The sequence below is a fragment of the Megalopta genalis genome, chromosome 16 (genome assembly GCF_051020955.1).
Source record: "Megalopta genalis isolate 19385.01 chromosome 16, iyMegGena1_principal, whole genome shotgun sequence".
Taxonomy (NCBI): Eukaryota; Metazoa; Arthropoda; class Insecta; order Hymenoptera; family Halictidae; genus Megalopta; species Megalopta genalis.
The window spans coordinates 7,323,313-7,348,502 of record NC_135028.1 but is presented as its reverse complement, the minus strand read 5'-3'; the positions used below and the strand labels follow the sequence as shown (position 1 = coordinate 7,348,502).

The 25,190-nt window shown below is 38.2% G+C and overlaps 1 protein-coding gene across 1 annotated transcript in view; it reads left to right on the top strand.

Annotated features, from left to right (window-relative positions):
* The window catches only part of Con (leucine rich repeat protein connectin), a 618,546-nt gene that overhangs the window by 48,742 nt on the left and 544,614 nt on the right, over nucleotides 1–25,190 (top strand). Inside the window, exon 2 of the mRNA XM_076526778.1 lies at nucleotides 14,353–14,440. The gene's annotated coding sequence lies outside the window, so the exon portion shown is untranslated. The remainder of the gene's footprint in view (nucleotides 1–14,352; nucleotides 14,441–25,190) is intronic.

Genomic DNA, 25,190 nt, shown 5'->3' with positions numbered 1-25,190 from the left:
ATCCGGAGCTGGTTGTTTAGCAGCCCACTGTCCGCAGCTTTCCGTACGGTATCTTTCTACGCGCCGGCATTTTTGTCATGATAGCTCGACGGACGTTGATTGATTCTTCAATCTCGTCGAACCTTGTTTTTCCATTGATGTGGGATATGTTTGATAGGTTTCCATGGTGCTTTCGCGGGAAGGCTTTTGACGTTGATACAAGGGCTGCATCTTCGGTCCGGGGCCGTTGTTTCTGTTACTGTTATAAATGGCCTTTGTTTTGGGACGATGTGTGCAGTTTTTGCGTTTATTTGGTTTAATTTGGTTGAATTCGGAGTTGGTTGTGTTGGTGGGGGGTTTGTTTTGGAATTGTTGTCGGTTTTGTATGGGAATGTACGCGTGACTCGATGGCTTGAATGATTGATATTAATATTAAGATTATTATAAAGTTATGTTATGGATATTTGTACTGAGATTATTATGTATTAACTTAATATTACTATTGATAGTAGTATATTAATATTAATATTAATAGTAATATTAATAGTAGTAGTATTAATAGTAATAGTAATATTAATAGTAGTAATATTAATAGTAATAGTAATATTAATATTAATAGTAATAGTAATATTAATATTAATAGTTGCAATATTGATAATAATATTAATATTAATAGTAGCAATATTGATAGTAATATTAATATTAATAGTTGGAATATTAATAGTAATATTAATATTAATAGTAGCAATATTGTTTGTAACATTAATATTAATAGTAGCAATATTGATAATAATATTAATATTAATAGTACTAATATTAATATTAATAGTTGCAATATTGATAATAATATTAATATTAATAGTAGCAATATTGATAGTAATATTAATATTAACAGTAGCAATATTGATAGTAATATTAATATTGATATTAAGTTAATTCATAATAATCTCAGTATGAATATTTATAATATAATGTTATAACAATCTTAATCTTAATATTAAATATATTATATTTAGTATCATCTATTATATGTATATATTATATTAATAATATAAATATATTATATTAAATATATATTAATATTAATAGTAATATTAAGATCAAGCAACGAAACAGCAAGAACAAATATCTTAATGACCAAATTATGTTACCATTTAATCTCTTCTGCGCGACAGAAGCCGTAAATCCAAGAATAAGATCGACGATGATAAGATCTCTTATCACACATTTTGCATAAGTTGCGTTGTAATAGCAAGACGGGAACAATGCACGAAATTACAACAGCCAAATATGGACGTTAACAAGAGTTTAGGAGAAGAGCAGTTTGTGGGTACGAGGAGAAGAGGTGTCTAGGGGGTACAACAAGCAATTTTCCCTGGAACCACAAGTTTACATTTATCCTTATACGTTTGTGGCATCTGTAATTCTCAGATTCAGTATAATCATTTGATTTTGCACGGAGCACGTTCTTAAATAGAAGTAGCACGTATTTAAATAGAATTGAATATATGTTATATTAAATTATGCATATATTAGAAAAATAATATAATGCAATACAATAATAATATAATATAATATAATATAATATAATATAATATAATATAATATAATATAATATAATATAATATAATATAATATAATATAATATAATATAATATAATATAATATAATATAATATAATATAATATAATATAATATAATATAATATAATATAATATAATATAATATAATATAATATAATATAATATAATATAATATAATATAATATAATATAATATAATATAACATAATATAATATAATATAATATAATATAATATAATATAATATAATATAATATAATATGATATAATGCTAATATAAAATATCATATAATAATAATATAATATGATATAATGCTAATATAAAATATCATATAATAATAATATAATAATAATAACAAAATAATATAATACAAATGAACATATTTCATTTAGCTCCACAAAGCTCGATCGTTTCGCAACATTCGCGAATGGGTCACGTTTCTGGCTCTGATAAAAGACACGTCGCCGCGTCGGAACACCGGGATCTATAATACGCATCGAACGATGTTCGCGATGGCTACTGCTCCATTTTCTTCTCGCAACTATGTATATATCCACGAATGACGTCTCGACCGAGAATGATGGACGAGCCAGACGCGGCCATATCTTAAGCTCCTTGGACTTTCGATGGAATCTTCTCGTCTCCCCCCTCCCACCCCAGCCTGCAGTAATAACTGTGGACGATGTAACAATGGCCAGCGACGGGCAGCGAGTAAAGTAGCTATTGAAACAGTTTCCATGCCGGAGGGCCATTACCGTAATTCAGACTTTCGGAAAGTGTCGCCAATTAAAGATATTGTCGAGATAACACTTGGCTGCTCGTTCCACCGAAAACTTTCATATTTGGCTTATCGCGACAGCTGAGAAAATTTATGGCCGCACGGACGAATCGACCGGATCGAATGAAAGGATTCCATCAAGGATTTTCTTAATGCTTTCTCGTGGATCGTGTTCAGTGTTTCTTTTCTTGCGAATCGAATTCGTCGCGGACCAAAATTGGCCGGCTTTTTAATTCGATTTGCTTTAGATCGAGTACGAATCTGTGTATGAGAAACCGTGTGCTTGTCATTTGGAAATCGAAATATTTACGTATTTTTCAATTCATAGATGATATCGGTTTTGTCGGCTACGCCAGGATCGATGGAACTCCGATAACGAGCATCGAGGAAATTACCGAAGTCTCGCTACTTGAGCACCGCGAAATACTATTAATTACAAAAGTCGGCCGCTTTGCTGGAAAGCAGAAAGTCTCCCGGCTTATTATTTCATTAATACGGGGCCAACTTCCGAGCCAAGCTTCTCGAGCCGCTTTATAGGACCAGGGGTAGCCACAAATTAAAAAACTTCTTCGGGTTTATTTAAATCTTTCTCTCGGCGCGAGATATCGGCCTATGAATCCGATCGTGTATTGTTCGTACACAAAAAATGGACTATTTTGGAGGAGCAATTTTTAAGTTAATACAAGTGCAAGTGCAAGTGCAAGTGCAAGTGCAAGTGCAAATGCAAATGCAAATGCAAATGCAAATGAAAATGCAAATAGAAACATAAGTGCAAATACAATTACAAATACAAATACAAATACAATGTAATGCACTGCAATGCAATGTAATATACAATCTAATGCAATGTAATGCAATGTAATGCAATGTAATGCAATGTAATGCAATGTAATGCAATGTAATACAAAATAATGCAATTTAATGCAATGCAATGCAATGTAATGTACAATGTAATGCAATGTAATACAATGTAATGCATTGTAATATACAATGTAATGCAATGTAATATACAATGTAATGCAATGTAATATACAATGCCATACAATGTAATACAATGTAATACAATATAATGCAATGTAATGCAATGTAATACAATGTAATACAATATAATGCAATGTAATGCAATGTAATACAATGTAATGTACAATGTAATATACAATGTAATACAATGTAATGCAATGAAATGCAATGTAATACAATGTAGTATACAATGTAATATACAATGTAATACAATATAATATAATGTAATGTACAATGTAATGCAATATAATATAATGTAATGTACAATGTAATGCAATGTAATTTACAATGTAATGCAATGTAATTCATTGTAATATACAATGTAATACACAATGTAATACAATGTAGTATACAATGTACTATGCAGTGTAATATAATGTAACATAATATAGTATAATATAATAATAATAACAACAACAACAATAATAATAATTAGTGTTATATATATATTTGCTCGAATAACGCGATCCGAACGAACCATTCAAGAAAGATCTCCGCGCGAGCCTTAACGGCCCACCGGGAGCGCGGAATTTTAAGCGGGCTCTTAAATCTACTCGCCGCCTCGCGGATAAGGGCGCGGGGTTATCGAGTTATCGAGTTACGCCGCGGAATAGAAGGCTCGGAACCGCCGCGGTCTTCGAGCGGCGAAGCAACTTAGGTCCGCGGCCGCGGCGCGGAGGGCGGGCGGAGGGGTCGCGGGGGTCGAGTATCGGGGATGATTCACCCTTCGGTTTAAAATGTAGGTGGTCGGGGCGGCGCTCCGAGGGTGCCGGCGAGCGAGGATGAAGTTTCGGCGGACGAGGTTTATCGAAGTTACGTTATTGAATCGCGGCGCGTTGTTCACTTTCGAGGGCCCCGTCGTCGAGTTGTTGCGCTCCCGACGGGGAGAGAGTGTTTTTCAACTTGGAGGACCGACGCGCCCGACGTTCGGAACTACGCTCGACGAATGGACCGTTGACGCGGGAAGCAATGTAAAAACGCGACGGTATCCGCGAGCCGGGTGCTCGAGCGATTCCTTGAGAGAGCCGATGCTTGTTATATTTAATCATCGGATCGCTGCGGAACTTTGTGCGCTCCAAATGACGGCGATTTTTTATCCGGCGAGTGGAAAACTGACACTTCGGCACGTTGCTCGAGGAATTAATTTTTAATGCCTGGTTTTTATAGAATCGAAGTAGTATTTAATTGAGATATTAGATGTCTCTCGAATTGACGCTTGGGTTATGGTAATGTCTCTCTAATTGACGCTCGGATTGAAGTAAAATGTCTCTCTAATTGACGCTCGAATTACAGAGTAATGTCTCTATAATTGACGCTGAGATAACAGTAATGTCTCTGTAATTGACGCTCGGATTTTACATTAATGTCTCTCTAATTGACGCTCTGATTACAGTAATGTCTCTCTAATTGACGCTTAGGTTACAGTGATGTCTCTCTAATTGACGGTGAGACTACAGTAATGTCTCTCTAATTGACGCTCGGATTTTACAGTAATGTCTCTCTAATTGACGCTCAGAGTACAGTAATGTCTCTCTAATTGACGCTTAGGTTACAGTGATGTCTCTCTAATTGACGGTGAGACTACAGTAATGTCTCTCTAATTGACGCTCAGAGTACAGTAATGTCTCTCTAATTGACGCTCGAATTACAGTAATGTCTCTCTAATTGACGCTCGAATTACAGTAATGTCTCTCTAATTGACGCTATTATTACAGTAATAATGCGGTAAATAGTTAAATAAATAAATAAATAAATAAATAAATAATAAATAAATACATACATAATTATATATATATGAGCCCGCCGATACCAAGTAAGTTTGGTCCAATGCATTTTCTCCTATCTTCAAAAACAAGCGAGTTATTCGGGTGAGCTGTTTAAAATGCCCCACCCAGTATATCCGTCGAACGGAACTACTGTACGCGGTATAATTCAATCACGCCGGCGCGCGGATATTAATTTCGTCAATTCAGTGACCACGCTGAATGGGTTAAAATATTCATGCTCCGCGAAAGTGTACACACAAATTGTGCAATCTCTATGGCGGCATTGATACCGGAAATTGATGGACCGTGGACGTTTGAATAGCAACAGACTGACTGGGTCAGGTTTGCCCGTTCCATCCGTAATGAGCTATTTACACGCGTGTAACGTTTTAAAAAAAATTGCGAATATCTATGCGATGATAATAATAATAATAATAATAATAATGATATCTTCGCTGTTATTCGCGCGGCATTGAGAGACTTCGACGAATTAATTAATTAAATGAAATTTTGTATTTTGCAATTGTATTCGACGTTGTCGTCAATGGATCGCATTTTCATCCGGATCGTGTTGTTACATTGTTACAAGAATTGTTAATTAATTTAGCCCGAGCGACGACGCTAATGAATACGACGTTCTTTTATTATGGTAAATATTCAATGAAGTAATTTTTGCGACAGACGAAGCATTAAACGTTCATTGAAACACGAGACAATTGTTGTATTTTATCGAAAAATGAATTAATATTAATAATAATGTAATATAAATGTGTGTGTGTGTGTGTGTGAACATGTTTATATAGAATTAATATGATAGTAATTAGAAGAAATAATATGATATAAACAAACTCATTTATGTATAGAATTCAATATAATATATGTTATATTATATATATTATAATTTATATTATATTATGTATAATATAAAAAGAATATAATATAAAACAAACTCATTTATATAGAATTCAATATAATATATGCTATATTATATTATATGTATGGTATAAAACTAATATAATATAAACAAACTTATTTATATAGAATTCAATATAATATATGTTATATTATATTATCATTTATATTATATTATATGTATATAATATAACAATAATATAATATAAAACAAACTCATTTATATAGAATTGAATATAATATATGTTATACTATATTATAATTTATATTATATTATGTGTATAATATAAAAATAATATAATATAAACAAACTCATTTATGTAGAATTCAATATAATATATGTCATATTATATTATAATTTATATTATATTATGTGTATAATATAAAAATAATATAATACTAATATAATTTAATATAATAATATTTAGAAGAAAAATAATGTAATATAATAAAAATAATATAGTACAAATGAACGTATTTATATAGAATTAATATAATAATTAGAAGAGATAATATATATAATATAATACTAATATAATATAATATAAACAAACTCATATACATATATATATATATATATATATATATAGAATTGAATATATGTTATATTATATGTATAATATAAAAATAATATAATATAATAATAATTAGAGGAAATAATATAATATAATAATAAAAAAAGAACGTTCGAATGCTTTCTACGTCGATCTGCCGAGATTTAACAGCGATCGCGGCGAAGGCAGGAAGAACAGGGGCGGTTATTTGGCGCGAAATCGTGTCGGAACCGGGCGAAAGTTTTTAATTAAATCGCCGCGGCTGCGAAACCGGCCGGCCGCGTAATGTTGCCAAAAACCCCGTTAATTGGTAATTCGCGAGAGCTGCCGGCGTCGCGCGGCACGTGCCAAAAATCCTTTCGGCTCCTCCTTTTTTCGCCGATCTATTGATTCCGGCCGGCCGCGTTCGTTCGTCGCGAAACGACCGCTCCTCCTCCTCCGCTCGGATGCTGGCTCCAATCCGCTCCTCCTTTAATGGACCCGCCGGTTATAAGCTGCGATCGCGGCCTCTCGAGAACGAGCCGCCACCGCCGCCGCCGTTTATTGTTTAGCGCTGCCACGTGCGTGCGCCTCGAGAGCCGCGCAATTATTCGCGTCGCGCTGCGACAGGGCGGACACGCTCGAGGGTTCCAGGGAAATGTTGATGTACGAGTAAAAATACAAGGAAATTGTCTGGATAAATTCGGTTTAAATATTATTATTATTATTATTATTATTATTATTATTATTATTATTATTATTATTATTATTATTATCGTAGTGATGAAAATAATTAAGTTCGGATAATAGGTTTGTTGTGAATGAGATTTAAAATTTATTGGAGATGCAATTGTTGGAAATTATTAACGGAATAGTCGATTTAAATAAATTGGTATATAATAAAATATTCAATTCAGACACCTAGTAGTGGAAAGAGAGCATTATGCAATAATTATTTCACAAATCGACAATTCAATATTATATAAATTAACTAATCCTCCGATTCAGATTTTTCATTCAACTAATAAAATTATCATAATTTCTTTCTTTCTATTGCAATCGGTATAAATCTATTTGATAATCTCCAAAAATGTCTGAACATCGTCCAAAAATTAATCCCGATTAGCAATCCTCGACAAGTAATTAATTATTTGATATATTAATTATTAATATCGATATATAAGATATTTGATTAACACGCCGACGTCTGTTCGCCCGACAATTATTATTATTTCTATCTTTCCTCCGGTCTTCGACGAGCGTCGCGACGCTCGCGAGGAGACGGCCGGCTCCTGCATAAATTGGTGCAATGAGATGCCGAGAGATTCGGAGGATGCCGTGATTCCTCGGCCGTATCGCCGGTTAATTTCGTTATCGGGCTATTTAAAGGCGTGCATCGAAGAGTTTCAGTCGTTTCTAGAGTCGCGTTACGGGGCCCCTCGGCCCCTCCACCTCCCGACGAATGGAATTTAAACGGCCTAGACCGACGCGGACGTCGCGCGTCCCGTCGTCCAATTACCGGAGAAATGATCAGTAGTTATCGGCGGGGACCTCTGATGGAAATGTCTGTCGAGTCGTTCCCCGACCGATTTCTTTTTCTTCTGCTTCACTTTATTCAATGCCCTCGCGTCGTTTAGGGGACCCGGCGAATGACCCGCGTCGTCGTTTTTATTTTTTAAATATTACCACGACGGGGTTGATTGGAATACCGTCGCGCCACCCCTTTTCCATCGCGGCCGCGCGGCTGCTCGCTCGTTTCCTGCGTATTACTTAGCGCCGCCTCGGACAACCGGCCAGCAAGACATTTTAATTTCATTGCGAGCTAATCGTTTTCATGGATTTGCGCTCGATCGGCGGCTCCGAGGCGACGTTGAAAACTGTACTTTATTTTAAAAGAATTTTCACGTTGTTCACATATTTTATTTTATTTCATTCTATTTTATTTTATTCTATTTTCTTTTCTTTTACTCTATTTTACACTATTCTACTCTATTTTACTCTATTTTACTCCATTTTACTCAATTTATTTTCCTCAATTTTACTCAATTTTACCCAATTTTACTGAATTTTACTCAATATTACTGAATTTTACTCAATTTTACTCAATTTTACTCAATTTTACTCAATTTGACTCAATTTTACTCAATTTTACTCAATTTTACTCAATTTTACTCAATTTTCTAGTTTTACTCAATTTTACTCAATATTACTCAATTTTACTCAATTTTGCTCAATTTTACTCAATTTTACTCTATTTTGCTCTATTTTACTCAATTTTACTCGATTTTATTCTACATTACTGTATTTTTCTTTATTATATTCTATTTTACTCAATTTTACTCTATTTAATTCGATTTATTTTACTCAATTTTATCCTATTTTACTCCATTTTATTTTATTTTTTCTTTCAGTAGCATTTAGTCGTCGTAATTGTTTAATATTCACCGACGCTCAACCGATTCTAATTTGCCGCATAACCTTTCATAGAATGCGTTGGAAGATAAAGTACTCGTTCATGCACTGTTCCATAATACAATGAAAATAATTGATACCTCGAATGGATACAATGTATCCGATTTAACCGGTTGTATAATACTTCTAAAAGCGTACGGGCATGTCGCGATTATGTTAATAATTGCTTTAACAAGCTCATTAATTCGTACCATACACGCTGCCGCGCGTAAGAATTCAGAGATGCCTAACGAAAGCTAAATTAAATACACGCATATTATATGATTATAACATGTACGATTATATTGCGGACATAATTAACATAGTGAATATTAATCGAGTAATTCATTATCATGATTTATAGTTCATTATCATTAAGCGATGTAAAATCATTAATACCACTTATTTGAGGAATTTAACCAGATAACCATCAATAAACATATTAAATATGTACATTGCGATACGGAGACGAAACATTTATTTATTATGTACGCATCGTTTATCACACATTCTGTAATGAAAATGATTGGCCAAGATTATTGCAAACGTTGTTCAAGACTGTTCGATAATAATACGGTATTTCAAATCGACAGTTCAAATTATGATTGAATAATTAAACAATACTTGTTTTACCATGGGCGAACAGGCAATTTTGAAAAATCATAAATTCCAAAATAGTTTAAACGTTTCCATCTCAACTGCTGACGTCATTTGAAACAACTTTTTCCTTTACAAAAATTTTCTCCGAGGCTTCGTTTACGAGTTATTAGCGGAAAACACTGACCAATCGAAGAGCGAGCGCGGCTGGTGCCCCGCCCTGCGGCCAATGCCGCGGCGCGCCGGCCGTCTGACGCAGCGGCGGTAGTCGCGTGGGCGGAGCGTCAGCCGTCAGCGATCTCTCATTAGGCAATGTTCTTTCGTTAATAACTCGTAAACGAAGCCTCGGAAAAAATTTTTGTAAAGGACAAAGTTGCTTGGATTGACCTCAGGATCATCCCTCTCCACACTGCGATACATTTTTGGGACATCCTGTATTATATCCTATACATATATAAGAAATCTGTACTTTCTACTTAATAAGCTTATAAACCCTCACAAGATAAATTGTTTCCGATGATCACTGTAGACGAATGCAGGGTCATTTTGACTCGTAATAAAATTTCTGTTGCAAATTGGCGCTGGCGGGTCAAAATGACCCAGCATTCGGCGCACGAGGCTCGAAGTAAAAATTAAATTTCACCGTCTGTTTCTTGCCACGAGGCCAGACAATCTTCGTTGCAACCTCGAAACGAAAGTGCCCTCCACCCCCGCAAGCCACCTACCTATATCCAGGTGCACCCGGTACATTGACAATCGCGGTCAACATTCGAAAAGAGCGAAGTTCTAAACGCGACACTCTTAACCGGCAGAGCGCCGAGAATTTTCGGCGTGCCGCCGCCTTTACATTTCCCGTCCCCCGGCCTCCCCCCGCGCCATTTATCAACAGGGCGAACCCTTGTTTCGCGTGACTCGAAGACGGGCCCGACGCACAATCGTCACGCTGTCGTTTTAACGATCGTTAAAATTAATGACGCGCGAACCGAGTCGAACACTGAGCCACCCCGGCAGAAGCGTTGGAAAGGGGTTGATACGCGCGCGCGCGTGCGCGCCGCCGCCGACAAGAAAAGGAGCCGATGAAATACTCGGCGAGATCCCGGAACGGGTCCTGTCGTTATTCCGGCGACAGGACTGAGTCTGCAGCTTGCGCTTTGAACAGAGAGAGCGAGAGAGAGGGAGAGAGAGAGAGAGGGAGGGAGAGAGGGAGAGAAGGAGAGACAGAGAGAAAAATTGAGATTGAGAGGGAAAGAGAAATTAAGAGAGAGAGAGAGAGAGAGAGAGAGAGAGATTGAGGGAGAGAAAAATTCAGAGAGAGAGAGAGAGAGAGAGAGAGAGAAAATTTGAGAGAGTGAGATTGAGGGAGAGAAAAATTCAGAGAGAGAGAGAGAGAAAATTTGAGAGAGTGAGATTGAGGGAGAGAAAAATTCAGAGAGAGAGAGAGAGAGAAAATTTGAGAGAGTGAGATTGAGGGAGAGAAAAATTCAGAGAGAGAGAAATTGAGATTGAGAGAGTGAGAAAGCGAAAGATTGAGATTCGGAGAGCAGGGAGAGAGAGAGAGAAAGATCCAAAGAGAGAGAGAAAATTTGAGAGAGAGAGAGAATGAGGAAGATTGAGATTCAGAGAGAGAGAGAGAGAGAGAGAATTTGAGAGAGAGAAAAATTGAGATTGAGAGGGAAAAAGAAATTGAGAGAGAGAGAGAGAGAGAGAGAGAAATTGTGAGAGAGAGAGAGAGATTGAGAGAGGGAGAAATTGTGTGTGTGAGAGAGAGAGAGTGAAAAAGATTGAGATTCAAAGGGAGAGAGAGAGAGAGAGAGAGAGAGAGAGAGAGAGAGAGAGAGAGAGAGAGAGGGACGTCCAGCCGGATTCTCGTGTAAATCGCGAGAAAAGAGGGCCGTCGAAAGGCGGGGTGCTCGGCCGAGGGGCGACTGCCATAAGTCAACGTCAACGACTCATCGATCGGGGAAAGTTGGCCCGCGCTGATCTCGCCCCGGGACGTCCGTGTATCTCTTCCAGTCACTTATGGCTCGCACGGATCGCGCACGTGTCGCCCGGTATATTTCCCGTTATATACCGGTCACTTGGCGGTGCGTGACGGGTTTTTCATCGCGGCGTTTTCACGGCACACGCATCGCCGCACAATGAACATCGACGGCACGAGGGTGTCCTTCCGGCATTATTAGGAGTTAACAAGATGTGAATCGATCGGAGATTGATGACCGCCCTGGGGACCGATACATCAACGCGCTTCCTTTCCGCGGGCATTTGGAAATCGCTGGGTGACACTGGCCGACGATGTGCACCGTGCAAATCGGGTGCTGGCGAGATTGGACGGCGCATGCGAGACAGAGAGAGAAATAGAGAGAGCGAGAGAGAGGGTCCGGGAGAGAATTCAGTGGATCCGACAATAACAGTAGGGGGGATAGCGGTGCTTGAAGTTTCGATTTTGAGCAAACTTGAGAAAACTTTTCTGATTAATTTGTTGTTAAATTTATTCTACTTTAAGATTGATGATATATAGATAGATAGATAGATACAGATATATTTGTATCTATATCTATATCTATATCTATATCTATATCTATATCTATATCTATATCTATATCTATATCTATATCTATATCTATATCTATATCTATATCTATATCTATATCTATATCTATATATCTATGTCTATATCTATATCTATATCTATATCTACATCTATATATCTATATCTATATCTGCATCTATCTACCTATTTATTTCTCTGCCTCTCTCTCTCTCTCTCTCTCTCTCTCTCTCTCTCTGTGTGTGTGTGTGTGTGTGTGTGTGTGTGTGTGTGTATACATATAAAAGAGAGAGTGAGAGAGAGAGAGAGAGAGAAATTGCCATTGAGATTGAAAGAGAAAGAGATTGAGAGAGAGAGAGAGAGACAGCGAGAGAGAGAGAGAGAGAGAGAGAAAGAGAGAAATTGAGATTAAGAGAGATTCAGAGAGAGAAAGAGAGAAATTGAGATGAAGAGAGATTGTGTGAAAGAGGGAGCGAGAGAGAGAGAGAAAGAGAGAGAAAGAGTGAGAGCGAGCAAGTACCACCATCAAAAAGTATCGCCAATCTCAAAGCCCCGCTCCCGCCCGCGCAAGATTAATAACCATCTAATTTCCCTCTCGAATGTAAAACGGCCCATAATTGGATCGTAGAGATTTCAATTCGTATATCGGGAGCCGATCGGCGGTCCAAAGAAATAGCCGCGGCGATAACGTCGGGTTCCGTCCGCAATGGGGAATCGATTCGCCGATAACAATAATTAAATTTTATGAAAGCGGGTCCCGATCGTTATCCACTTACCGGAAGCGGAAGCAGCAGCAACGGCAGCAGCAGGAGCCGGGAAAGCCTTCGTATGATTATCCGTTATCCGGCCGAACGAAAGCGGTCCCGGGCGCAAATGGCGAGAACAGAACGTTAACGAATTTTACGGCGCCGCGACCTGTGCCGCGCGACGAATCACGGCGCGGCGTCCGCCGGCCGAAAATCCTGTACAGAAATTAGAAGCCCCGCGATCACGGCGCGTTCCAAGTTCGCGGTCTCGGTTTCAAGCCGCCGCCGCCGCCGCCGTCGTAGCCGCCGTAGCCGCCGTAGCCGCCGCTGTCGCTGTCGCTACCGCCGCCGCCTTCGCCGCTACCGCCGCCGCCGCGGTCATCGCAGCCGCTACCGCCGCCGCCGCCGCTACCGCCGCTACCGCCGCTACCGCCGCCGCCGCCGCTACCGCCGCCGTAGCCGCCGCCGCCGCTGACCAAGAACGATTTCTACCGCGTCCACGGGGCTCGCGCGCGCGTCCCCCTCGGACGCGCGGATATTCGAGCGCGAACGCGAGGACAGCGGCGCGCGAACGAGACTTTAATGTACACGTATCATCCCGGGGATGATACCTCGGGGGCAGTATTCGTTTCACGGCGGCCAAAGTGGATTCCCGATTTATTAGATCGCCCGCGGCGGACCGCCGCGCGCGACATTATTGCCGCGCGAGGAGCAAAAACTTCGCAGAGCGGCGTCACGTCGCGTCGCGTCGATATCCGCAAAGGAACGACTTAAGATTCCGAGCGTCTTCCGAGCATTGTACGGCGCAGCTTTAATAAACACCAAATCGACTTTCCGTGCAAACAAGCTGCACTTTTATTTAATATCGACCACAAAGGAGCAACCGCGCCAATGAGGACTCGCCCTTGGAAACGGTCGACAGAGAAGTCGCAGCGTTTCGCCACAATAATGCCGGACCTCGTGCAAGTTCGATAACCGGACGGGAGTTATCGTAGCTCGGATCGGCCTTGCGCTACCAGACCCGTCAAATTCGCAAGAATAATAGTAATAATCTCCTCTTCCAAAATTGTCCATTTTTGTGGACAATCCGGGAGCGTCAATTAGAGAGACATTATCGTATCCTTATAATACATCGAAGAAGAATACGTTGTAAAAGATGCCGGCGTCGATTATTCACGCAATCAATTATTTCGCTATCTCCCGTAATCGACCCGCTTCAAGTTTCCGCATTGTGCATCGTGCCACGCGACGCGCCGATCCTCTACTTCGGCCATTTTTACGGCGAGCGCTACACCGCGCGTTCCCCGATAATTAGCCCGCGTAAAAGTTCGATCCGGGCGAGGGACGCGGGACGAGGCAGTGTCCCACCAGATTCCGCTTGTTCGCCAACTTTCATCATAAATTATCGAAACAAACTCGTCCCCTCGTTTTATTTTCCAGGTGCTCGAACGAGTCCACTCGACGTTATTGCGAGGCAACGAGCGCAGACAGAACCGTCCGGAGATCATCTGCAGCCGGCCGACGTTCGGTGAGCGATTATGCGAATTCATTGTGTCGCCGTGACGATTTTAGGGCGCGCTGGGAACACCGTGTAGACGCGTGTTTTGAAGCAAAACGAAAGTTTTGTCGCGGAAATGGTTGTTTAATATTATTGTAAGTAATTTTTTTTAAACATTCTATATATATTTAAATATATTAAATATGTTATACTTCAATATATTAAATGTATTATATTTAAAAATATATTAGATTTGTTATATTTTGATATATTAAGTGTAGTATATTTAAGTATATTAAATATATTATGTTTAAGTATATTAAATATATTATATTTAATTATATTGAATATATATTAAATATATTTTCAAATATATTTGTATATATTTAAAATATATTTCAAATATATTGACTGTATTATATTTAATTATATTAAGTATATTATATTTAAATATATTAAATATATTCCATATATATTAAATATATTTTCAATAAATTAAATATTAGAAATTATAGAACTATTCTTCTTTTAGCCTCGTTTGCAATATAACTTTTTAAACTTATCGCTCTCTTTCTAATTACTTGGTCTAATCGATCCCGTAGATTTTCAATGGGATTTAAATCTGGAGCTCGGCGGTGACCCCATCATCCTGGTAAAATGTACTAAAAAAAAACTCTTAATTGTCATACTATTTACACTACAATCCAATCACGATACATAAATCTTTTTTAACACAAATACGACCGTTAACAAGTCAATTTCGCCGAGATGCGAACGCTGAAAGAATTTTGGAGATCGAGCGACCCCCCTCCGGCGTAATTGGTCCGAGGAACAGACGATGGGAAATGGGCGAGGGAGGGAGGGGGGGGGGGGTGTGAAAGGCGTGTCAGGCCGCGCGCAGATTTTCGTCCGTCGATTTTTTTTATCGAGTTACAAAAGGAGAAATTAACGCGGGCGCCGAACGGGAGCTTAGAAATTAGATTTCCTCGGTCGCCAGATGTTTCGTCAGGGCGCGAGCGCGCGCGCGCACGTTCCTTTTTCCTGATTGCGCCCGCTTTTCCGTCGTGTTCCCCGGTCTAGGAAACAATAACGGAAAGAAAACCGTGCAATCTCAGCTGCGTGTGTCTGTTGTCGCGCGAAATCGTAGGAAAATGTTCGCCTGCTCGCGCGGAATTATGGCACCCTTTCGAATTTGCGCCAGTGTTCCCCGAAAACTTTCGCCGGAGCTGTGCGCCCTTCTTTCATGATAATCGAATGCTTCGTCGACACTGTTGTATTTAAGTAGGCTGGCAGTTTGAAAATTTCAAGGAAAATGTTTTATTGTTCGTAACAATGGATTGCACGAGAAGATGGGGGATGTTCGTAATTTAATAGGTTTGCGAACGGTAACTATATACACTAATGTTATATTGTACTATTATTTTGTACTAGGCTAGTACATTATACTGTACAATGATATTATACTGTATTATAGTATTATACTATACTATATTGTGCTATATTACTTTATTATAGAATAATATTATATGGTACTATATATTATAGTACTATATTATACTGTAATATTATACTATACTAAACTACTATTTAATAATTTTATACAATATTATAGTACTATATCATACAGTAATATTAAACTATATTAAACTACTATTCACACACACACACACACACAATAATATTATACTATATTAGACTACTATTCAATATTATTATACTACATCAGTCTACTATTCAATAATATTATACAATATTATGGTACTATATTATACTATATTAGACTACTATTCAATAATATTATACTATATCAGACTACTATTCAATAATATGATTCAATATTATACTACTATATTATACAATAATATTATACTGTATTAGATTACTATTCAATAATATTATTCAATATTATACTATTATATTATACAATAATATTATACTATATTAGACTACTATTTAATAATATTATTCAATATTATACTATTATATTATACAATAATATTATACTATATTATACTACTATACCATACAATAATATTATACTGTATCAGACTACTATTCAATAATATTATACAATATTATACAATAACACTATACTCTATTAGACTACTATTCAATAATATTATACAATATTATTGTACTATATTATATAGTAATATTATACTATATTAGATTACTATTCAAATAGTATACTATATTGTACTACTATACTGTACAATAATAATTTATTATATTATTCAACAATATTATACTATATTATACTACTATACTATACTATTATACTATAATACATTGCTATACTCTACTATACTATACATTTTTTTATCGAGATTGGAAGATCACCTTAAACTCTTCAACCAAACAGTACAAACCTATCACATTCGTCTCTACTACAAAAGAATCTCACATGCTCCCAGCACTTCTGCCCAACGCATGTTCTTCATCTGCCGTCCATTCAACCACCGCGCAGCGTCTGTATAGATCAAATCGTACCGAAAATAAAGCGAACGCCTCAGAACGCTCGCCCGAAACTTGCCGGAACATTTTCCGTAGCTTGGCCGGCCATTGAGCGACATAAAAGCTGCGGACCCATCGCCACGGTCCAGAAATTACAAATCGCGGCGCGGTATAAAGCACAGAAATCGCGTCGCGCTCGAACGATTCTCGTTCCGCGCGCGGCGAACGGTTCCCCTCTGACGACGACGACGTCGTCGTCGTCGACGACACGCCGGTGAACCCCACTGGAAAAACTATGCGGCTCTCCGCGGGCCCGTCTTTCCAGGCCGGTTCGTTGATTGGAAATGTTTGTCTCCTTCGCGAATCGGCCGTCCGACCAGCTTGAAAAGCTCTCGAGCCCGTCGTGCAAAACTTTTTCCCCTGGAAACGCTTCGATCACTCGCAGGAAGCTCGCCAACTCTTGCTCCGGGCTTATTGGAAATTTTTGCTGAAAGCTCGCGGACGTGGAACGCGCGCGGCGCGGGGCGCGCGCGGGGTTCCGAGGCGGCGCCGAAGAAAGACCGGAAAGATTACGGATGTTTGAACCTATTTGCGCGAGTTCGGTGAGGGCCGGCGGCCTTCTCTCACGACGCCGCGAGACGTGGCTCGAGACCGGGCGGCTCTTCGAAATTCTTCGTAAGCGTTTTCCCCGTCGCGATTTGGATTCCGCGCGCTCTTTTTTCTTCTTCAACCCCCTCGCGGTAAGTGGGCGCGATTGAAAGACGGGGCCGGCCGCTCGCACAATTACGTCTCTCGCCAAGGCTACGTCGCCGATTCCGGCGACGGTGCTCCGATATTGCCGGCTCGTTCACGGCCGAAACGAACGGTTATGGCTGTCGAATGCCTCGCGCAGCCGACGTTTCCGATCGCCGATCCGAGCTTCTCGAGCACGGCGTGTTCTTGACCGCGCCGGCAAATCGAACTCCGGGGCACTTCCAATTTCCCTTCGGAACGAGTCTTACCCGCTTCTAATTACGCTTCGTACCCGTTCTTTAACGCTAGCCTAGGATACTCCGAGATGTCCGGAGAACGAACCGCCGCGATTCTCTTTGCCGAAGGGTTCGCGGAGCCGGGTTGTTATTGATTTTTCGCTGGAGAATTGTGTTTTTGTTGAGGAGCGCGTTTTGGGGATTTTGTTTTGGATTTAGGGTGGATTTGTTGACTGTGGGTTTTAGTTAAGTTTTGACGGGCACGCGGCCATTCGACAGCGAACTGTAGTGGTGGCAGAAGAATCTGGGGATTGGGTTGTATTTTTTTGTGGCCAGTTGATGTTATTTTTGCGAATCGGTTGTTTCTGTGCGATTCTTGTTTTGTATGTAGTTACATTTGACTGTGGATTTTATTCAATTTTTGATAAAAATAGGAAGATTAAATACTATACTATAATATACTGTATTATAATAATATTATATGGTACTGTATTATATTATTATACTGGATTATACTACTGTGCTATATAATAATATTGTACTGTATTATAGTACTAAACTATACAATAATATTATACAATATTATACTACTATACTATACAATAATATTATACTATGTTATACTACTATACTATGCAATAATATTATACTACTATACTGTACAATATATTATACGATATTATACTATATTATAGTACCATATTATACAATAATATACTATATTATACTACTATACTATTTAATAATATTAAATGCTATTCTTTTCTGGCCAGTTGAAATTATTTATACAAGTCATTTGTTTCAGTGCAATTCTTGACTGTGGTTTTTATTCAATTTTTTACTCTGGGAATTGAGTTGCATTTTTTCTGGATAATTGACAATATTTATCTTGCATAAAAATCCGCAGTCCAGCTCTTCTAGTTTTCGTAAAAGCAGAATGTTTTGAGATCGTATATTTTTAATAATTTTTTTCTAAATTCTTTTTAAATCGCGTGCAAAATTTATCATTTACTTTCAATATAATATTTCAGCTTGTACTTGTTGATGTAACTCAAAAAAATGACCGCGCAAGCATATTTTGCAAATAAAGAAACGCGTTCGCAGTTCCTGCGTTCGTCTTACTTCTAAACTCGATTTATACGCAAATCCATGCATTGCATTCGTGAATATTGATCTGAACGAGGAGATCATAAATCTAGCATGGCTGTCGGACTTTACAATTCGGTCCAGAATATTTAAGTTTGAACTGTGGTTCGGAGATACTTACGTTTGGCAAGCGTGAATCTTTTAGGATCTTCAGCCATCTTTCTCTGTAAAATAGAATGTAGTAAACCAAATTCTGGTAAACACAAATCTTTAGGGATTACATGATGTACGCGAAATTAACTGCAAAAATCGCGAAATAAAATGCTTTGGCTCGTATAAAAAATAATATTTATAATATTAATATTATATATTATTATACTATTATATTATTATATTAATATATTACCATATTACTATATTATTATACTATTATATTATTATATTATTATATTACGATATTACTATATTAGTATATTATTATACACTATTATACCATTATATTATTATATTATTATATTACTATATTATTATATTATTATATTACTATATTACTATATTACTATATTACTATATTATTATACTATTATACTATTATATTACTATATTATTATACTATTATTATATTACTATATTACTATATTACTATATTACTATATTATTATACTATTATATTATTATATTACTATATTATTATACTATTATATTATTATATTATTATATTACTAATATTGTATAATATATTTTATTCTCTCTTTATTGCAAATAGCACTCCGTGTGTACAAATTTCTATTAATTATTTGAAATTCCATTTCTTCCGATTAATATTTATGAAAGGAAACAAACCGTTTTGAAAAATATATATAGCTTTCAAAAATAAGCTTTTTCTTATATATCTCTTAATTCGATTCATGTAATTGGAACATTTAACATCCGTTCGCTTCTAACAATGTACATATAAAAAATAATATATGCATTATCTGAAATATTCAAGTGTCTCATTTCATGCACAACGAAGAAAATATTTATCTCAATTAATTATTTTTTCAGATACCTACAATCAACTGTACATTTCAAATGCCTTATTAAATACTTGAAAAATCAACGAAATATTCCAATTATTGCTTCTTTCAACGCAGAAATAAATTACTACGCGAAACAATTACAAAGCTGTACGGTTTCAGAGCTCAAAACATTTTTACCACGTTTTTGACTCTGTCATATCGTACAATAACAAGTTCTGCTCGAAACAGTATCCATTTCCCTACGTCTCGTTCTTTTGTTTCGTTTTTTGCCGTCCCTTAAACAGTGTCCGAAAAAGTGTCCATTTATTTGCCCCGATTAATTAGCTGACCATCGACGCGGACAAAACAATGGAGTGCGCGATCATAATGTTACGATTTTATTGGCATAAAGCCTGTCCATCGCAGCACACGCCGCCGTATAGTTTAACAAGCGTTGCGATTTAATCCTTTTTTTTTGTTCGTTCACAAATAAAACACGCTTTCGCGTTTCGCATTTCTTTTTTCAAACAGAATATTCTTCGTTTCGTCGGTGAAATATCTCGCGTACGTTATTTGTGATCGCGCGGATATCGATTATGTAACGAAATAAACAAATTTTCTATAAATCGCGCGGATCTACGCTCGTCGACGGTTCGCGTCGATGATCGTCGACGAGCGCTTTTTAACCGTCGCGATGATTAACAAATTTACGCAAATTCGACCTTCAATTTTATCCCATTTTCTAGCTTCACACCGTGTCGCTGCGTATCGATTTATTGTCATAAGCGCGTCGCATGTAAACAGAGCATAAATCCTCCCTTTAATGTCACGAGTGCATTACGAAATTAAAGTATGAAGCGGCGAGCTGCATTAACGATCCTTTTTTTATGCTGTTTTGTTTGTCTCATCGTTTCATCCATTCGTAATGAAACTTGAAAATATCACGTAAACATATATAAATAGATTATATTATTTACGCGTAAAAGTACAAATTATTACTTTAAACAACAGCGAAACGACGAATAATATATCCATTTATACTGAAACTTAAAATTCACATTCGTCAAAATCCGCGATCTATTGGGTTGGCAACTAAGTACCCTCTGAATTGTCTTCGAATTGCCTTCGAATTGCCTTCGAATCATGTCACGTGTCCTCTGAAGTGTTTTCGAATTGTCTTTGAATTGCCTTCGAATCATGTCACGTGCCCTCTGAATTGCCTTCGAATCGTCTTCGAATCATGTCACGTGCCCTCTGAATTGTTTTCGAATTGTCTTTGAATTGTCTTTGAATCATGTCACGTGCCCTCTGAATTGTCTTTGAATCATGTCACGTGCCCTCTGAATTGTCTTTGAATCATGTCACGTGCCCTCTGAATTGTTTTCGAATTGCCTTCGAATTGTCTTCGAATTGTATTCGAATTGCCTTTGAATTGTATTCGAATTGCCTTTGAATTGTGTTCGAATTGCCTTTGAATTGTATTCGAATTGCCTTGAATTGTATTCGAATTGCCTTCGAATCATGTCACGTGGCCTCCGAATTGCCTTCGAATCGTGTCACGTGGCCTCCGAATTGTCCTCGAATCATAAAATGGGAAATAAAAAAGTTAATTTATCCTTTTCATTCTCAACAACTATGAAAACCACAGCCTCGCGACTCGAATAATCGTATCTCCTCTTCCCAAAATTGTCCATTTTCGTGCGCAATCTGAGCGCGAATTAGGGAGAAATTACTGCCGCATACGTAATTATAATCACTGGCACGCTCGACGAACGCGTTCGACGCTTTTTTTCATCCGGTGCTGGCGATAACATTTGGAGATCTTTTCTGCCAGTTACGCAGAGAGAGTAGGCTGTACATAAACTCTCCAATTATTCGAACTACCGATTCAGCGGAACTCCCCGTTCGTTCAAACGATTGAATTATTTTGTACATCTAAATTACACGAACTGTTCAATTATCGTAATCGACCCGTCGGATTGAAACGATACATCATGGGACGAGCGATTGAATCCCCGCGAAGCTGGGATCGTTTTTGAACTGCCGACGCGTAGTCGCGCCGATAGAGGAATTAACGGCGAAATCGAATTTACAGCATGGTGAACACTGGGACATCGGCTATCTATTTCTGTCCACGCCCGACGCCCATGGAAGACGCGAATGGGGTCCGCGATACGCTTAATTTAAAGGAAAATGGTACGAATGCTGTCGAACCAGCGATATTAAGTAACAATTACGAAGGCTTTCTGGAATAATTGCTGCACGTTTCGATAATTGTATTTTGACGTCGATCGTAAAAAACTGTCACGTTTTAAGTGGCGCGAAAACGTTCCGAAACGTTCTCCAATCACGAAAAGTTTTTTAAAGTGACTGTTATGTAACTTTATCATCGATAGTAATGTAATGTAATGTAATATGTAATACAGTGTAATGTAATGTAATGTAATGTAATATGTAATGTAATGTAATATGTAATGTAATGTAATATGTAATATAATGTAATATAATATGTAATCTAATGTAATGTAATGTACTATGTAATGTAATGTACTATGTAATGTAATGTAATGTACTATGTAATGTAATGTAATGTAATATGTAGTGTAATATGCAATGTAATGTAATATGTAGTGTAATATGCAATGTAATGTAATATGTAGTGTAATATGCAATGTAATGTAATATGTAGTGTAATATGCAATGTAATGTAATATGTAATGTAATAAGCAATGTAATCTAATATACATATAATGTAATGTAATATTAATGCAATGTAATGTAATGTAATGTAATGCAATGTAATGTAATATTAATGCAATGAAATGTAATATTAATGTAATATAATGTAATCTAATGTAATATTAATGCAATGTAATGTAATGTAATGTAATCTAATGTAATATTAATGTAATGTAATATAATATAATATAATATAATATAATAATATAATTCCTCTAATTGAACTCTTGATTTTCACGCAAATTCCAATTTTTCATAAATTTCTTCAGACAGCTGGCGTAAAGCTTCACCGTCCACCGACGATACCACGTCTTATCTAAGCAATAATTTCAAGCCAAAAATCCCTCGCTTATTTCGTTAAAGAATCTAAGATTTGGAACGGACCAAAAAATAAGAAGAGCGTGAGTGAAATCGCTTTTCGGGAATTGCTCCCACGAGACTATCTGGGAAACCATTAGAGATAAGAATGCACCTTAAGTTGCGAAGTTCGTACAGTCTTTCGTCTTTTTTCTCTCTTCAAAGCAACACGATTATTGGGAAGATCCGCGCGACATCGCCAATAACTAGTTTTTATATCCGCGGTTAATTCGTTAGATTTTACACGATTCAACGACTACGCGTACTTTCACTTGATGATTAATACAGTTGATGATAATAATACAGTTAATAGTAATATTGTTAACAGTAATAGTATAGTTAATAATATAGTGTAGCAATAATGTAGTTATTTATTATATAATATTAGTGTATATTATTACTATGTAATATAATACTATATACTATATATAGGAATATATTATTATAATATAGTTATTTATTATATATTATTACTATTGGATTGACAGGTTTCCCTTCGCCAAAAAGATTTTTAGCAATAATATAGCTATTATATAGCTATTACAATATAATATATAATATACAGTAATATAGCTATTGTATTATAACATACAATATATAATAATATAGCTATTATAATATAATATATAATATATAATAATATAGCTATTTATTATATATTATTACTGTATATTATTACTATATAATATAACACTACTATAGATAGTGAGGAGGTGGGATCGGCGACGGGAAGAGAGAATTGAACCCGGTTACAATTAGACTATCTTTATTTACAATCGGAACTAAACCCGCGACGCTCGCGTACCGTTCCCGATGAGGGTTCTTACTGAACTAACCATTCGCTCACCGATGCATCCCATCCAGATCATTCTTTCTCATTCTCACGGTTCGCTTTCACTCTGTCCTGGCTAGACGCATTCATTCTACGCGACACTCAAACCAATCGTCTAGACATTCGCTCGACGCTAACGCACAGCATGCAGCCCGGCCCATTCGTCCAAACATTCTTACGCCTTAAAACTAAACACATGGCGGAGACGTGGCGCCGGCTTGTCGCCGCCACATCACCCCCCCGCCAGTGATTGACTCGATCACGAAACTTGCAATCGGTCCGGGAAACGCACTCTTCTTCCGGACCGTGTGGTGCGTAAACCCGCACCTGGTGGTACTACTATGGGGGGCGGCACCGCCGGACCCCGAGATGGTGGCGATGGTTGGGGCGGCTGCCCCGTAAACTCGCTCGGAGTGGGTGGTGATGATGGTGTTGGTGGCCCCTCGGACTCTCCAGGTAACGCTGGCTGTGTTGCCCCTGGTATCGTCGGCGGTGCTGGATCTGTAGCCAGCAAGTACGCCGGCTTTAGGCGATCTATGGTCACTGTGACCGCCTTGTCCCGGATACTGAGGGAGTAAGTCCGGTCCCCTCGCTCGAGGACCCTGTATGGGCCGTCGTATGGCGGCTGGAGGATTCCTCGCACGGCGTCGTTCCGCACGAACACATGCTCTGCCGTGGCGAGGTCCTTGAAAACGAAAACTCGTTTCGTCGAGTGATTGCTGCCAGGCGTTGGGGCGAGGGTCGCGAAATGCTTTCGTAATCCCGCGACAAAATCCCCTGGCAGCGGCAGCGACTCCGCTCTCTGTGGGACCAGGAATTCCCCTGGTAGGCGCAGTGTCTCGCCGTAGACCAGCTCAGCTGCGGTGGATTGTAAGTCCTCCCTCCAGGCTGCGCGGATGCCCAGCAAGATGGTGGGAAGAACCTTTGTCCAGCTGACGTTTTGCTGGCAACGGATTGCTGCCTTAAATTGGCGGTGGAATCTCTCCACCATTCCGTTTGCCGCCGGGTGATAGGCCGTTGTCCGCCAGTGGGCTGCACCTGTTAACTGTGACAATGCCTGAAACAAGCGCGACTCGAATTGTCGACCCTGGTCGGTCGTCACGCGCAACGGGGTTCCGAACCGTGAAATCCAACCCTCGTAAAAGGCGCGTGCCACGGTCGAAGCTTCTTGGTCCCGAATTGGGAAAGCCTCGGGCCAGCGCGTAAAACGGTCGACGCAGGTTAAACAGTACCTGAACCCCTCTGAGACCGGAAGAACTACAATGTCTATGTGCACGTGCTCGAATCTTCCGGTCGGCGCGTCGAAACTTCCCGGCGGCGCGAAAACGTGCTTGTTTATTTTG